The sequence below is a fragment of the Macaca thibetana genome, chromosome 16 (genome assembly GCF_024542745.1).
Source record: "Macaca thibetana thibetana isolate TM-01 chromosome 16, ASM2454274v1, whole genome shotgun sequence".
Taxonomy (NCBI): Eukaryota; Metazoa; Chordata; class Mammalia; order Primates; family Cercopithecidae; genus Macaca; species Macaca thibetana.
This window is the reverse complement of record NC_065593.1, coordinates 50,976,758-50,994,800: the sequence shown is the minus strand read 5'-3', so window position 1 is coordinate 50,994,800 and position 18,043 is coordinate 50,976,758. Positions and strand designations below refer to the sequence as shown.

Genomic DNA, 18,043 nt, shown 5'->3' with positions numbered 1-18,043 from the left:
CCCAGGTTCACGCCATTCTCCTGCCTCAGTCACCTGAGTAGTTGGGACTACAGGCGCCCGCCACCACGCCCAGCTAATTTTTTGTATTTTTAGTAGAGGGGGAGTTTCACCGTGTTAGCCAGGACAGTCTCGATCTCCTGACCTCGTGATCGGCCCACCTCAGTCTCCCAAAGTGCTGGGATTACAGGCATGAGCCACTGCGCCTGGCCGCTTCTCTGCTTTTTACACATATCTCTAGCTCACCCTCCCATTTCTGGTTCACTTGTTCCTCACCGTTGGAGGTACCTGGTGCCCCCCATTCCAGAGACTTTCCAAAGTTCTTAAAAATTCAGAGTTAAAAAGTTCCAGAGTATAAATATGCTTTGCTTCTTGGCTTCTCTCTGGGCAAGCGCTGGGCTTTCTGTCTTTGTTTTCCAGATTCCAAAATTTGATTGCTATAATCTGCTCTCCTGATCTCTTTGACCCCATGGATTTTATCCATTTACAGTAATTTTAGTAGTGTTTAGGAGATGAAGATAAACTGCATGCTTAACCTGAGTTTAATCTGAAGTCTCTGCTTCACAAAACAAAACCATATTCATCTTTCAAGGTTGCTGAGCCCGATTCATTACTCTATAATGCACAATCATTGTTGGCATTGTTGGTTGTTCAGCAAATGTGTCTGCCTTTTTCTGGTCACCCTGTCTCCCAAGCCCTAGGGTGAGCCTATGACTCAGAGTGAACCCCAAATCTCGATACCAAAGGTAACCACTGATAGCATTTTTACAAGTTTCTTTCTCTCTCTTTCTATATATAGTCATGCACCATATAACAACATGTTGTTTTTCAGTGATGGATGGTAAATATATACAAGAGTGGTCCCATAAGATTATAATACTGTATTTTTACTGTACTTTTTCTGTGTTTACATAGGTTTAGATACACAAATACTAACCACTGAGTTACAATTGCCTATAGTATTCAGCACAGGAACCTGCTGTTCACGTTTATAGCCTAGGAACAATAGGCTATATCATCTAGCCTTGGCGTGAAGTAGGTTATACCATGTAGGTCTATGTAAGTCCACTGTATGGTGTTCACACAATGACAAAATTATTTAATAATGCATTTCTCAGAATGTATTCCTGTTAAGTAATCTGTGATTGTGTATACATATACACACATTTTTACACATATACATATATGTATAAATAAAATACATTTATGCATATATATTTATGTACTTATACATATATAAGTATAAATGAAGTAAACATATCTTACCAGCTATAATTACAACGACAATTGCACTAAATGTCTCTACCATTTTGCATTCTCTCTTTTTTTTTTTGAGACAGAGTCTCACTCTGTCGCCCGGGCTGGAGTGCAGTGTCACGATCTCAGCTCACTGCAACCTCTGCTGCCCGAGTTCAAGCGATTCCCATGCCTCAGCTCCCACGAATATTTTTGATTATTTCCTTAGGCTAGATTCCTAGATGTATACTAGATGAGAAGATACAGATGTTTTAAGGTTCTCGATTTGTATGGCCAAATTGATTTAAAATGAAGTTGTGCCAATTTGCATATCTTGCCAGTAGGTGCCTATTTCAAAACATGCTCATCAACTTTGAGTATTATCTTTGAAAACCTCTTTGGTAAATTGATTCATCTGATTGTTTTAAAGATGGTGTTGTGGAAGGGCCCTTACACAGAGACATAGTCCGGGCCTGGGCTACTAAACAGCTCCTGGGCTGGCACACGTGTTCATGAGTTGTCCATTAAAGATGTCAGAACAGAGGATGCAGAATACCCTCCAACTGGGCATGGGGTGCTATTTTGTTTTATTTTACCTTTTTATTTATTTATTTATTTTTTGGGACAGAGTCTCACTGTCACCCAGGCTGGAATGCAGTGGTGCGATCTCGGCTCACGGCCACCTCTGCCTCCCAGGTTCAAGCGATTCTCATGCCTCAGCCTCCCGAGTAGCTGGGACTACAGGTGTGTGCCACCACAGTCAACTAGTTTTTTTTAAATTTTTTTTATTTTAAGTAGAGACAGAGTTTCACCATGTTGGCCAGGCTGGTCTCAAACTCCTGGCCTCAAGTGATCTGCCTGCCTTGGCCTCCCAGAGTGCTGGGATTACAGGTGTAAGCCACTGCGTCCAGCCTGGGCATGGGTGCTATTTTAAGGAAGTTGTACCTGTGCCTTCAGAGTGCCTAACCCCCAGGAGCAGATCCTTGGAAAACTCAACATGAAAGGCCTCTCCCTGACAGATGCAGAAATTCAGGTTTACAGTAGTTAAAGGGAAAAAAAAAACTTTCTTGGGGTCTCACAGTCACTTAGCAAAACTCCAGGAGAGCACGAATCACGTATCTCTTGTTCATACTGTTATCTCGTAGAAACAAATCATGAGCCCCTTTTAAACAGAAGGACGATATTGCTCAGAAAGATGAGTTTTTCCCTTCAATAAGGGAACCAGAATTTCCATCTGGAAATGGCTTGCTGCCTGGATTTCTCAAACTAAGATTCAAGTCCCAAATCAGACTGCCTTCTGCTCTTGCCTGGTCTTTCCCACTTCCTAAGATCCTGGCACCTGAGCTGAGAAGGTTGAGTACTCCCAGTGTTCCTTGAAACTTGTCTAATTTGAACGCACCTTCAGATTCCTTATACTTGACTTACTGTCAAAATTTGGGAAATATTGTTTTAGATAATTGCATGAGGTGCAAAAACAATGACTAGAGTGAGAATTAATGGCAGCCCATAAAGGGCATCTGCTGATGTAAATGAATGAGTGGTATGCTTGTAAAGCTCTGCTTTCTTTGGGTCCATTGTTTCTGAGAGCTGTAACAAGCTCAGGGGCCCTCCTAGTGTATGAGATAAGCAATTTCTTATGCTTGTCTTCTCACTGCTGTAGCTTGTTGTTTAAGACCTGTCTGCTCCCCGAAGCGTAAACAGTAATGAAACTCTTGTTTTGCTAGTCACCAACAGCCTCTAGATGGTACCCAGCCCGCAAGGGACACTCAGTAAAGACTTGTGGAGTCAGGCTGTGGAGGTTTGGTTTAGAAGTCTCTGCTCTTTCAGGGCTCCACAGAACTTTCTCAGAAGAGAATTTCTTGAGGGCAGGCTTCTCCGGGTTCCATGTGCCTCTCATTGTGTTGGTACAGGTTGGTCTCCATGGATAGGTATTGACAAGCTGGTATGGACATGAAAGCAAATATCTTCTTGAGCCCTGGAGGGATGGCGCCCCATCTACAGAACTGAGGCACGAGGCAGTGGGGCTCCTTAGCTGGCCCTTCCTCTGATGTGCTGTCTGCATCCTGGAATCCCCAACAGTCCAAGACCCCTGAAGGGCTTTGAGCAGATCAGGGGGTGTTAAAGCAATTGTAGCAGCTATTCAGGAGACGCAGTTTCTGACGTCACCCCTTGTTAACACACTGTTAATTGCAAGGGTCCCTCCTTCTCCTACCACGATAGGATTGTTACACGTAAAACACATGAGTTGGCCGGGTGCGGTGGCTCACGCCTGTAATCCCAGCACTTTGGGAGGCCAAGGAGGGAGGATCACCTGAGGTCAGGAGTTTGGGAGCAGTCTGGCCAACATGGTGAAACCCCATCTCTACCAAAAAATACAAAAATTAGCCAGGTGTGGTGGCGCGTGCCTGTAGTCCCGCTACTTGGGTGGCTGAGGTGGGAGAATCGCTTGAATCCAGGAGGTGGAGGTTGCAGTGAGCCGAGAGTGCACCACCACACTCCAGCCTGGGTGACAGAGTGAGACCCTGTCTCAAACAACAACAACAACAACAACAACAACAAAAAACAACAAAAAAAATCCCATACGTCTCTAGCTTTTATCTACCGCATGAATAGTGTGATGAAATAAAAGGAAATATAGAAAATGAAAACATTCATCCATTGTTCTGTCACCAGAGCTTTTATTCTCCCAGGTTCTTTTCTGGCTTTGTTATATGTGATTATACAGCAAAGATGATTTTCAGATTGTTTAAGGGGCTTCACTTAATGTTAAATTAATAGAAAGACCAGTATAAAAAGGCATATGTGCAAAGATATTTACTGCTGTTTATTTGTAGTGACAGAAGATAAAACACATTTTTTAAAATTGATAGTGGGCAGGTGGAATAAAGAATGGTCCACTCCTGCCCTGGAGTATTAAGCAGCCATTATAGTCAATAAATTGGAGCTATTTATTGGATGGCAAGGAGGGATTCCCCCAGGGATTGGCAAGAGAGAAATGTGGAATGCAGAAACGTACATGTAGGATATTGATTTCACTTGTGTGAAATAAACAGCCAATCCTTCATCTCTCATTTATGTAAATGCATGTACATGTGGCTGTGAGATTATATAAGCACCAACGATATGAAAAGATACATACGGAGTTATTAACATAGATTACCGTGGGGTGGGGCTGAAGGCTGATGTGGGTGGCAGTGGTTGAGGGGAAAAGAGGAGCCAAGAAAAACAGGAAAGGAACAAAAAGAATGCACACATTTTAATACATATGCATAAAATTGTGTGTGTGTATATGAATAAAGAAACTAAACAACAATTTAAGAACCAAAGAATCAATGAATTTGTTGAATACCACATCGACTTCCTAATTAGAAACAGATTGCGTGCACTAATATTCTGGCCTGTCAATTTTATGTGATCATAAAATAGATTTAAAATTTACTTTATGCTTAGATAATAATATAACTATACAAATTGAAACTGACAACCAAAAGAAAACATTTTTAAAAAAGGTTAGATCACAGTCCTTTGCAGCGGGTCATGTCAAATAGCTCGGGGGAGGGCAGAAGTTAATCTGAGGCTGAACTTCCAGCGTGAACTTGGAGGGATCCTCCACCCGCCCCTAGTCTCTGTGACTTTCAGTTTCCTCGTCCGTACATTTAGGGTATCAGTATCTACCTGAAGGAGTTTGAGGAATAAAGGAGATAAAGGGTGGATAAAACACACAGTATGTACCCAAAAAACATTTTTTTGTTCCTTCCCTCTCTCGTTTGACAATTTTTAATGTTGCCCAACCTGGTATTGCCAGATGCGATTCTGGCAGCAAGGCTGCGGACAGGCAGCTGTGTTCTGCTTCCTAAAGCTGAGCTGGAGAAAACGCCTCCTCCCTTCCTGCTCCCTGCAAGGCCTCCTCGCTATCTCCACGCACCTGACTCATCCCATTTTACAGGTGAGGAAATTGAGGCTCAGGGAGTCTGAGCGACTTACTCAAGGATGCATGACTAGTAGGTGGGGTGTCAGAATGCCCCGCACCCCCAACCCTGTGCCGCCTCTGCATAGATCTTCCCTGGTGAGCAGATCCCTGGTCTCGTTTGACTTGATCAGGCTTGCAGAGAAGGTGGGTGCTAGCAGTAGGTCAGTGAATTCAGTCCAAGTCCACTTACAGGCTGCTCTGGGCCAGGCATTGTGCTGGGAAGGTGGGGGCAGGGTGGGGATACAGTGATAAGTCAGGAGCCACCTTGGCCTTAAATAAGATACTTACTTATAGCACCTACACAGGCAATGGTGCTTTTTGTCCTCCTTCTCCTAGAGGTGCCTTTGGTGTGTGAGGGGATGGGCAGTGCCCCTGCTGGCTGAGCTCTTTCTCAATAGCTGGGCCTTGGCTGATGCCTCCTCTCTCCCTCCTCCTCTTCTATGTAAGGGGGTGGGGACTGGGCTGTGGACCTACAGAGGCTTAAACAGTGGCTGCCCTATCTGCCCACATGGCCACAAGAATTGCAGCCTTAGTGAGTTCTCTACAGTGAGAATAACCATCCCCCACCCACCCCCAGGAGCAGATCTGCCTGGGCTTGAACCCAGTCCCATTTCCCCCCTGCCTTAGTGTTGCTCTGAGGATTAGAAGACATGATGAAGTTAAGATCTGGCCCCTGGTAAGTCTTCAATACAAGTTAACCTTTGGTGGAATGAGACTGTAAGAGCGTATGTTTTACCCCTAAGCTGGCTCAAGGGGATGACTGCTTAAACTGGTTCTGTTCTGTTCTACAGAACAACAAGAGACTTGACTCAGGGGTTTCACTGTCATACTTACCTTCTCTAACACCACCAGCACCACCACCACCACCCTCATCATCACCACTCCCACCATCATGACCACCACCACCATCACCACCATAATCATCACTATCATTACCACCACCACCACCAATACCCCCCCACCACCATCACCACCATCATTACCCCCAACACCACCACCACCATCACCACCACCAACATCCCCACCATCACCATCACCACCCCCACAATCACTACCATCACCACCATCACCAACATAATCATCACTATCATTACCACCACCACCACCAATACCCCCCCACCACCATCACCACCATCATTACCCCTGTCACCACCACCACCACCATCCCCACCATCACCATCACCATCCCCACAACCACTACCATCACCACCATCACCACCACAATTACCATTACCACCATCACTACCATCACCACCATCATTACCACTACCATCACCACCATAATCACTGCCATCATTACCATCATCACCACCAACCCTACCACCACCACCATCATCACCACCATTACCACTACCACCATCCCTACCATCACCACCACAATCACCACCACCACCACCAATGCCATAATTACCATAATTACCACCATCACCACCGCCACCACCACCACCACCACCACCATCACCACCATTCCCACTGCCACCATCCCTACCATCACCATCACAATCACCACCACTAAACCAATACCCCCCCCCACCACCACCACCAACACCCCCACCACCGAAATCACCACCCCCACCATCCTTGCCACCATTAACACTACCACCATCACCACCCCCCCACCACCATCACCCCTACCCCCACCCACCACCACCATCATTACCACCATTATCACTGCCACCATCCCTACCATGACCACCACAATCACCACCATCATTACCACCATCACCACCTCCATTACCACCATCACCACCACCACCACCACCACCGCTACCTCTAGTACCTCCAACACCCCCAGCACCATCACTTCCATTCCCCCAATCACTCCTCTAGTTCTTTGAAGGGGGTGTTGTCCATATGGGTTAAGTTAGACGGGAGCAAACAAAGTCTTGGGACACACAGACATCACTCAAGCTGGGACAGTCAAAGGACATGCACACTGAGTGCTGCAGTAGAAGAGTCCTCGCTAGATGCTGACAGAGAGAACAACCAACAGAACACTGATGAGATAATTGAGATAATGAGGTAGCACAGACTTGGATCCCCCCATGGGGCTCCCTGGGAGGCAGACAGTGCCTGGTCTGCCTTGTGAAGGCTGGACAGCCTCTGAGTGCTGCCTCTGCTCCTGTCACTTAGGCTGTCTCCCTGACTGTGGGGGCCCACCAACTCTTCTTTCCGTTCCCTCACCAATATCCTCCCCCAATCTGGTTTTCCCTCTTTCACTTTGTTTTATCCAGAAGCAGAGTTGCTTTGCTTTCCCTTTGTCCCTCCTAGTCTCTTGCTTATGGCCTAAACCTCGAGGCTCATTGGCACACTGGAGCTGGCTCATGCTGACTCTTGAGAGTCAGATATTAAAATTTTAGGAATTTTGCAAGGTGATTGTTAAATATGGCTCTCATCAACGATTAAATTATATGAACTTAAAATTAAGTGAATTATATTGAGAACAAAGGTAATGCATACTGAAAACTCATTCCTTCCAAATTATTTTACTACATTGTACTAATATCAGTGCTCTTGATGCTACTTATGACCATTTTATCTATATGGGGGACATAGCATAAGGCAGTGAGCTACTGCAGGTCTCTTCCCAACCCTGTGTTAAGTGACTCCCTGTTGGTTGCTTGAAATTGGCCACAGTGGGGGTATTTACAACACGAAAAAGAAAACATTATAAATTGGGGCTTGATTTATTGTTTTATTGATTATTATTATTATTTTTTTAAGATGGGGTCTCACTGTACCACCCAGGCTGGAGTGCAGTGCTGTGGTCATGGCTCACCGAAGCTTTGACTTGCTGCGGCTTAAGCAATCCTTCCACCTCAGTCTTCCGAGCTGCTGGGACTACTGGTGCATGCCACCATGCCTGGCTAATTATTTAATTTAATTTTTTTTTTTGTAGAGATGGCATTTCGTTATGTTGCCCAGGCTTGTCTTGAACTCCTGGGCTCAAGTGATCCTCCTGCCTCAGCCTCCCAAAGCCCTGGAATTACAGGTGTGAGCCACCATGCCCAGTCTCTTTTAGAAGCTAATTCAAGCTGAGTTTCTGTTGCTTGCAACCAAAATGTGCCCATCAATATATCCTGTTACCTAATTCTTGATTTATTTTTATTCTATCCTTGCTGGATATTTTTAGTTTTATTATAAATGTGTCTTTTATCGCAAGCCGTCCATGCCCTCTTCTGGAACTGGGAGACAGAAATGGTCATTTTTTTGCAGATATTGCACTGACAGCCAGGATGGCCTCATTGGAACCTCAGAGGCTGGTTCCCCATTCCACAGAATGTGAGCCCTGCTGGAAGCTCCCAGGCCTTCTCCCCTCACACCTAAACCATTCACTGACTCTTCCTCATCAGTTTCCAGGCCTGCCCTGTTCCCACAGCCTCCACCCTGACCAGGGCCTTGCAGACTCATCAGCCCATCACCTGGCCGGCTGACCTCAGCAGTTCCTGGCTCCTGCAACAGGAGCTCCAGTAACATCCTGGACTCTTCGTTGTTCTCTGCCTCAAGGTCTTTGGCTGAACCTTGACAGCTGTTCTCCATTTGTACCCCACACCCCCTTTGGTCCAACTCCAGGGCTTAATTTAAGTGAACTTTTACTAAACATTTCCTCTGTGCCAAGCACCATGCTGGCCACCTGCCCTGACTTACCCACTCCTCTCAATAATCCTGCCAGGCTGAACTGGTGCTACTCCCATTTGAGAGAAAACCAAAGCTTGAACGGCTGCAACGGCCTGTCCAAGGTCGCATGGCTCGTCAGTGATGGAGCCAAGACCTGAAAGCTGGTCTTTCTGATGGGGGATGCCCTGCTTCTTCCTTGATCCCATGCGGTATCACGTCTGGGGGAGGGAGGTGGGGTGCAAGATGCTGAATCTGTTCCCACATATCTGACTGTGGGAAATGACTCTTTCTACCCATGAGGCTAGAACTACCCGGCGACCCCTTCCCTTCCTCTTTCCCTTTCCCTCTGTCCTGCCGGCCAGAGCTCAGGACTCCTGACACAGACATTCCACCTCCCAGGTGCTGACTCTCCCCGCGACTCACCGCTGTATGCTGGAGTTCCCACAGCCACGCCCTCTCCCCACTCCACCCTCCAGGGTTCTTCCTTCTTTCAAAACCTGAGTCAAAGCGCACCCTTTCCAAGAAACCTTCTGTGTGCTAATCCACCCCACCTTGTGGCTCCTGTGCTCCCAGCTCCCCTCAGCCTATGGCACAGAGAAAACTCTGGGCTGTGCAACCCTCCTCCATCAGACTGGACAGCCCACGGGCAAGGGTTGTGTCTCCCGCATCAGACCAGAGTAACGCTGAGGACTGACTATGTGAAAAACACTTTGTGGTCCCCTAAGGCACTATAGAGAGGTATAATCAAGGGTGGGGGCACGGATCACAGAAGCAGTGGGAGGGCTGAGAGATGGGGAGAAAGCCAGTGACCTGAGCTGATAGGGTGGGACTTCCTGGGAGAGGAGAGGTCTGAGCCAACAACATCCCTTACCTGGATGTTTTTGCTTTACCTGGCAATTTGCCTTACCTGGCAAATTCTCCCTGCTTGTCCCCCACACCATGGCAAAGTATGTTCTGCATGGACACCAGGGTGGCCTTTGTGAAACATCCGACAGCATCACTCACCAGCTTAGGACCCTTCAGTGGCTCCAGTGTCGTCAGGATAAAGTCTGAGCTTCCCAGCACCTTTATCACCACCTGGCCTAAGGCTCTCAGTTTCATCAGGCAGGCCCAGCCTTGGCTGTGAACACCAGCAATACATAACTGCTTGCAGTTTCCATCAGACCAGTCTTTCACACGTCTGCACTTCGCCCAGGTGCTTCCTTGGGCAAATAGGACGTCCATCCTCACTTCCACTGCTTGCTCAGCATATACTCATCTTCAAGGTTCAGATCAGTTAAGAGCTCCTCTAGGATGCTGGCCCCCTCTGTCCCCAGCTGCGCTGGCTGTGCTTTCTCAATGCTCCACCATCCTTCACCCACCTGCCCACCCACCATCCACCCACCTCCTGTTCATCCATCTATCCTTTCATCCATTATTATTCCTTCCTTCCATTCATCCATTCATCTACTTCCCTGCCTGACCACACCCCACCCGTTCATCCCTCCACTTTCTCTCCTTCTTCCCTTCCTTCCACTCATCTATCCATCTGTCCACCCACCCATCTGTCTATATGTCCATCCATCCATCCATCCATCCATCCATCCATCCATCCATCCCTCTTCTACATTCCCTTACCCTCTTCCCTTCCCCTCTTCCTGCTCTCCCTCCTCCCTCCCTTTCCCTGTCCTCCTTCTCTCCTCCCTCCTCTTACTCTCCCTCCTCCTTCCCTCTGTCCTTCCTTTCTTCATTGAGCACTTACTTTGTGCCACATAGTCTGCAGGAATCCGCATAAACCATATGTGGAACTGAGGCTTGGTCTTAAAGAACGTGAGGGATTTGGGTAGGAAGAGAGGACGTATGTGGAGATTCAGGCAGAGATTGGAAATGGATGGAGATGTGGGGACCAGCAAGGGGACAGGACTGTTGGGGAGGGGACCCAGTTTACAGTGGGGCCTCATGAGTGATGGGCTGGAGCATTTAAGCTGCATTTTGCCTGAACTGGGAGCTAGCAGCAGGGCTGTAAACTAATCTATTCCTTGCCTTTGGCCACCTGTCTGTCTGCGTTTTTAACAACCTGAACATGATTCTGGGATGCAGGCACAGCCCTTTTCACCCCAGGCATATTCTTACCCTGCCTAGCTCAGAACCCCGGGTGACACTTCTGCTGTGTGACCTTCAACATGTTCCTTCCCCTGGCTGGGACTCGCATTTTCTATCTGTAAAGTTAAAAGCCTGGTCTAGAGGCTCTTTTTGGCTCTGACTTTTGGGGACTTTCTAGCAGGAGGGGACCTGTCATTAAAAAGCGAGGCTTGCAGCCAGCTGAGCTGAGGTGGAACCCTGAATGAGTAGCTGGTTTGCTGTGGGCCTTGGGGGAACTCCTCCACCTCTGAGCTTTCTTCTTCTATAATGTGGGCTGGCCGAGCTCTGTTGTCAGCCTTGTGGCACAGCTCGGGGGCTCAGACAAGGGCACAGATACTGAAACGCTGGCTCAGCCCATCTCTTGTGTCAGCCCAGATGGGCAGGCTGGCCTGGGAAATCAGCAGGTGGCATAGCTCTCTGGGGGAAAGGGGACCCTGGGGCCTCAGGAGGTGCTGTAGCCTCCTGCTCCCTTGTGCTGCAATCCTGTCTTCTAGCCAACTCATGGCCTCCATGCAAGCCCTGCCCTTCTGGCAGCAGAGGCTGCTCCCTCCCCAGCCCACTGTCTCAGCCCACTCTGACAGCCCTGAGCTCTGGGAGCTTGACCCACTCTCCACACAGTTTTCTGAGGCTTGGCGGGGAGAGGGATGGGCAAGGTGAAGGGGATGGGGCTCTTGGGGGCTGCCTCGCCCTGCCCGCTTCACCTGTTTGGATTGGCAAGGGGCTCCCCCATGCAGGGTGGTACAGGGAGACTCACTAACCACAAGAGGCCCTGCCCTAGACTCCTCCTTTACCCCCCTCCTTCTGGGGCAGTCTGGAGGGAGGGCCAGGTAATGCTGCTCACACGAAGCCTGCCTAGAAGTCCAGAGGTGGGGGGTGCTCCAGGGGAGGGTGCAGAGGGGCCGAGAGGAGAGGAAGGGGCACAGAACTCTGCCAGGAGGAAAGGAGAAGCTCAGGCCCGGGCAGGTTCTGGGGGCCTGGGAATCACAAGGGGGGCTCCAACTTGTTACTTGACTCCGGGCCTTTCTGGACTCAAGACTTCCCATCTGCGACATGAGAGGAGCCAGATTCCCCACTTCTTTCCCCAGGGCTGGTGGGGGCCTAGCAAGGCTCTAGACAATTGTGAGAGAAATATGTGCTATTTCTCCACAATAATACATTGTGAAGGGAAGCCGGCATGGGAGTGTCTCAGGGAAGGGGTCCCCAACTCCTGGGCCACAGACTCTACCAGCTGTGGCCTGTTAGGACCCAGGCGGCACAACAGGAGGTGAGCTGCTGGTGAGTGAGCATTGCCGCCTGAGCTCCGCCTCCTGTCACCTGAGCTCCGCCTCCTGTCACGTCAGCAGTGGCATTAGATTCTCATAGGAGCATAAACCCTCTCTTGAACTGTGCACGCGAGGGATCTAGGATGTGTGCTCCTCATGGGAATCTAACTAATGTCTGCTGATCTGAGGAGGAACAGTTTCATCCCGAAACCATCCCCACCCCCAACCCCCTAGGTCCATAGAGAAATGGTCTTCCATGAAACTGGTCCCTGGTGCCAAAAAGGTTGGGGACTGCTGTCTTGGGGCACAGAGAGGGTTTAAGGAGGCCTAGTCTGGCTTTGGGGCTGGACAAGAGAGTAGAAAGAGTTCTTTCTCTGGGCTTGGATCTCCCAAAGTCTCTCCTGAAAGCCACAGTCCCTCAAGGAGTTCCTTCAAATGAGGCTCTTAAACTCAGGTGGACGTGAGCTCGTTCCCTCCACTGATGGAGGCAAAGTTCAGTGGGTCAGATTTTAAGGAGAAACAGAATTTTTGCATAGCCTCTAAGTACCTTCCTCAAGGTATGTATTAATTTCAATGGGAGAAACAGAAACGTGACAGTAGAGAAATCCAGCAGCTCCACCTAAGCCAAGTGAACAAGGCTGACGGTGCCAGCGGTAAGACACACGACATATCTGTCCAACGTGCCTGACGGGATGCAACCTCATTTCTGTGGTTTTCTTGCCAAAGTGCATAACCTCAATGTGATCATGAGAAAACATCAGAAAAACCCAAACTGAGGGATATTCTGCAAAATAATTGATCACCCCAGTACTCTTCAAAAGTGACAAGATCATGAAAGACAAGAAAAGACTGAGGAGCTGTCATGGATAGGAGGAGACTAAGAAGTGAAAGATAAATGCAATGTGGAGACCGAAATTGGACCCTGCCCCAGAAATGGAACATTTGTGGAAAAACTGGTGGAAGTTCCAATAAAGCCTGTAGCTCATTAACAGTATCGTGTTGGCTGAACGTGGTGGCTCAGGCCTGTAATCCCAGCACTTTGGGAGGCTGACGCGGGTGGATCACCTGAGGTCAGGAGTTCGGGGTCAGCCAGGCCAACATGGCGAAACCCTGTCTCTACTAAAAATACAAAAAATTAGCCAGGCTTCATGGTGAGTGCCTGTAGTCCTAGCTACTCGGGAGGCTGAGGCAGGAGAATCCCTTGAACCTGGGAGGCGGAGGTTGCAGTGAGCTGAGACTGCACCATTGTACTCCAGCCTGGGCAACAAGAGCAAAACTCCATCTCGGAAAAAAGAAAACCAGTATTGTGTCAATGTTAATATATTGGTTTCAGAAATCGTATGATTCTTATGTAGTATGTTCACATTAGGGGAAGCTGGGTGAAGGATACCCAGGATACACAGGAACTCTACTATTTTGTAACTTTTTCTTAAAGGCTAACATTATTTCATTATTTATTAATTTTTTTTTTTTGGAGACAGAGTCTTGCTCTGTTGCCTAGGCTAGAGTGCAGTGGTGCGATCTCGGCTCACTGCAACCTCCACCTCCTGGGTTCAATCAATTCTCCTGCCTCAGCTTCCCAAGTAGCTGGGATTACAGGCGCTCGCCATGACACTCAGCTAACTTTTTGTATTTTTTAGTAGAGATGGGGCTTTGCCATGTTGTCAGGCTGGTCTCAAACTCCTGGCCTCAAGTGATCCGCCCATTTCGGCCTCCCAAAGTGCTGGGATTACAGGTGTGAGCCACTGTATCCTGCCAAGTCTAACATTATTTCAAAATAAAAATTAAAAAAAAAAAAGAAGCTGGGTATGGTGGCTTATGCCTGTAATGCCAGCAGTTTGGGAGGCTGAGGTGGGAGAATCCTTTGAGCCCAAGAGTTTGAGACCAGCCTGGGCAATATGGTGAGACCTCGTCTCTACAAAAAAGTGAAAGCTAGTTGGGCATGATGGCAGTCCTGGCTACTTGGGAAGCTGAGGTGGGAGGATCCCTTGGGTCCAGGAGATTGAGGCTGCAGTGAGCTGTGATTCTAGCACTGCACTCCACTCTGGGCAACAGAGGGAGACCCTGTGTCAAAAAAAAAAAAAAAAAAAAAAAAAAGTGGATAATGTCAAGTACGGACCCAACACCCGAGAATTCCGTGGCTCCCTGCCATCCAATCCCTGGCAACTTGATGTGTCACGCTAAAGGCTGTTCCCAGAAGCCTTCCAGATTGGGCCGTCCCCACATCTCATCTCAGCCATCTCCCCACCAGTTTTTACTATTGCTTTGCGAGGTGACGAGCACCCAGTCTGTTCTGTGGTATAGTGGGTCAAATAGGGTTCCCCCAAATCAGGTCCACCGGGGACCTCAGAATATGCCCTTATTTGGAAATAGGGGATTTGCAGATGTAAGTAAGGCAAGGTTTGAGATGAGATCCTACTGGAGTAGAGTGATTGCTAAACCCAATGAGTGTCCAACAAGAGACTGAAAAGGACAGAGATGAAGGCTGCATGAATATGAAGGCAGAGATAGGGCAATGCTGCCACAAGCCGAGAACTCAGGGAGGCACCAGAAGCTGAAAGAGGCAAGGGAGGGCTCTTCCCCAGAGTCTTCAGAGGGAGTGTGGCCCTGCCAACACCTTGAGTCAGGGCTTATGGTTTCCAGAATGTATTCCAGAAATGTATTCCAGAGAGAATACATTTCTGTTGCTTTTTTCTTTTCTTTTCTTTTCTTTTTTTTTTTGAGATGGAGTTTTGCTCTGTTGCCCAGGCTGGAGTGCAGTGGTGCGATCTCGGCTCACTGCAACCTCTGCCTCCCCGATTCAAGTGATTCTTCTGCCTCAATCTCTTGAGTAGCTGGGACTACAGGTGCCCACCATCACACCTGGCTAGTTTTTGTATTTTTAGTAGAGACGGGGTTTCACCATGTTGGCCAGGCTGGTCTCGAACTCCTGACCTCAGGGGATCCACCTGCCTTGGCCTCCCAAAGTGCTGGGATTATAGGCGTGAGCCACCATGCCCAGCTAGTTGTTTTAAGCCATCAGATTTGTGGTAATTTGTTATGGCAGCCCTGGGAAACCAATCTCTCTTGTCTGTGCTTTTCTTCTGTTTGTTTGTATGTTAAGTAATGTTGATGTGCATTCCTGCTTCTCTTTGATGCTGGGACCTTCCTACAGGCAGGGACTGTCTCTTCCACTAGGCCGTGCATTCCAAGGGCAGGGGCTGTCCTGAGGTCTCCTCCTTCCTTAGGATGGCATCTCCTGGTGCCCAGCAGAGTCCTCAGCACACAGTGTGGGCTCTGTGGGGGCTGCCTGGCCCTGCCTGCTTCACCTGTTTGGATTGGCACAGGGCTCCCCCATGCAGGGTGGTGCAGGGAGACTCACTAACCACAAGAGGTCCTGCCCGGGGCTCCTCCTTTATCCCCCTCCTTTTGAGGCAGGCTGGAGGGAGGGTCAGGTAATGGTGCTCACACAAAGTCTGCTTAGAAGTCCAGAGGTGGGGGGTGCTCTGGGCCTCAGCAGTCAAGAATGGCAACCGTTTAACCCCTGATGCCCCAGAAAATGCCCTCCCTTAAAACATCTGAGTACCACGCTTCTTCGGCATCAGGGAGGGGACGGGAGTGTGGTGTCCTCTAAGTCTGCTCCCTGCTTGACTGGGCCATTTGCAGCTCCTTGGTCACTGAGTCCTTGTCTACAGGGGAAGAGAGGTTGGCCTCAGGCTCCAGGTTGGGCCACGGTTCTAAGACCGGGTGTGGGGGATCAGGCTTATATTCCATGCTAGGGTTCTGGAGTTGGTGCGTGGGGTTCGGGTGGGGCTGTAGAAGTGCCTTTTAAGATTATGTGCATGGTTGATCTGTCATTGTTTCCCTGCCATCTTTATCTTTTGGATTCCCCTCGGAGGACGGGGGGAAGGAGCTTCTTTTGGGTTCCATTGAATCGAATGAAAGGGAAAGTAGAGCTGTTCCTATGTCCCGGGCTGCGGAGCTTCTGTTCCTGATCCCTGCAGAAGAGGAAGACAGGGTGGTGGTGGTGGTGGGGGTGGCGGGGCACAGAGGCACAGAGGAAGCTGGTATTGGGCTCTGCACCCCATTCCCGCTCCCAGATCCCTCTGGACACAGCATTTTTCTCCAGTGAGCACAGCCTCCCCTTGCCCCACAGCCAACAGCAACATGCCTCCCAACAAAAGCATCTGTCCCTCAGCCAAAATCCCTGTTGCCTCTCTCTGGGGAAATTGTAGGGCTGGGCCAGGGTGGGGGGACCATTCTCTGCAGGGAGATTAGGAGTGTCTGTCAGGGGCGGGTGGAGTGGGGTGGGGCCCTGGCTTACTCACATCCTCGAGAGTCCTTTGCTGGCAGATTTGGGGAGCCCACAGCTCAGGTGTCTGTCTCGGTATTGTCTTCCAAGCTCTGAGGTCACAGTAGTGGGGGGCTCCCCTCCTGGCTTCTGCTTTGGTGACAGTCAAGGTGGGGGTGTGGGTGAGAGAGGGTCCTGCTTCTCTTCTAGGAGCAGTTGATCCCAGGAAGAGCATTGGAGCCTCCAGCAGGGGCTGTCGGGGCCTGTCTGAGGAGATAGGACACGTCAGGCAGCCCCAGACACGACCACATTCCTCCCAACATGCCTGCCGGGGTCTGTGCAGCCGAGGGGCTGACGGGAGGGTGGGGTGGGGGCCAGAAGCGTTTGCTTTGGGAGGTTGTCTGGGAGATTGCTGAAGTTTTGATATACATACCTCCAAAGCAGGACCAAGTGGACTCCTAGAAATGTCCCCTGACCCTTGGGGCTTCAGGAGTCAGGGACCCTCGTGTTCACCTCAGCCTTGCCCTTGGCACAGCCCGGCTCCACTCCAGCCTCTACTCCTCCCCAGAACATCTCCTGGGCCAGTTCCACAAGGGTCTCAAATGAGGGCACCTGAGCCAGACTTCTGCCCACACTAGGGATGTTCTGGGGGTCTGAGAAGATATCTGGGGCTGGAAGAAAAAAAGGCCCCCCCGGGCCTGTTCCTGGATGCAGCTCCATCCACTTTGGGGCTAAGCCTGGGATACAATGACACCAACCAGGCTTCTTGCCATACTCGGTTTACAAAACCCTTCCACACACGCTGTCGCATTGGCTTCTCAGAGCTGACTGCAGTAGGCAGAGTAGATGCTATGACTCCCACTTCGCAGGTGAGAACACTGAGGCTCAGAGAAGTGCCAAGCCCTGGGTCACAGAGGTGTAAATGGCAGAGCCAGGACCCACCTGACTCCAGGCTGTTTCCTGGCCTCCATGAGGCCACCTGCCCTATGCTGTGGGCCCATCCGCTGCTGTGTGGTGGATGTGAGATCCTCACCGTAGGGAGGATATTAGCGTCTGTGCCCAGGGCTGGGGAGAGCTGTCTGGATTTCCCTTTGATGGGGATGTTGGGGTGGGAATCATGATACTCCTGACTGGCTGGGTGTATTTCAGGGATGGGACAGGCTTCTCAGCACAACACGGCAGGTCAGGCCTGGGAGGGACCCCCAGACCTCCTTGTCGCTAACAGAGGGTCATAGTGAGGGAGGCCTGTCTGTGCCCAAGGTGACCTTGCTATACTGGTGCTCTCCAGCCAGGTATCCATCCCCTGCAGCGGCGGCCTTCCTCTAAGTGGACGTTACAGGCCCATCCAGTTCATGGAGAGCTAGCAGGTCACCAGGTTTAAGGTGCAGAGGCCCTGCTCTCTGTCACCCTGGCTGAGCCCAGTGTTCGGGTTCCTGAGGCTGGGACTCCCAGGGCCCGATGGGAAAGTGTAGCCTGCAGGCCCACACCTCCCCCCGTGAATCACGCCTGGCGGGACAAGAAAGCCCAAAACACCCCAAACAATGAGTTTCCAGTAAAATATGACAGACA

General features: G+C 49.7%; 2 protein-coding genes across 2 annotated transcripts in view; both read right to left on the bottom strand.

Annotated features, from left to right (window-relative positions):
- The window catches only part of LOC126938621 (eukaryotic translation initiation factor 1), a 1,120,764-nt gene that overhangs the window by 86,905 nt on the left and 1,015,816 nt on the right, over window positions 1-18,043 (bottom strand). The window lies entirely within an intron of this gene.
- The window catches only part of CNP (2',3'-cyclic nucleotide 3' phosphodiesterase), a 736,460-nt gene that overhangs the window by 375,033 nt on the left and 343,384 nt on the right, over window positions 1-18,043 (bottom strand). The gene's annotated exons all lie outside the window — the stretch shown is intronic.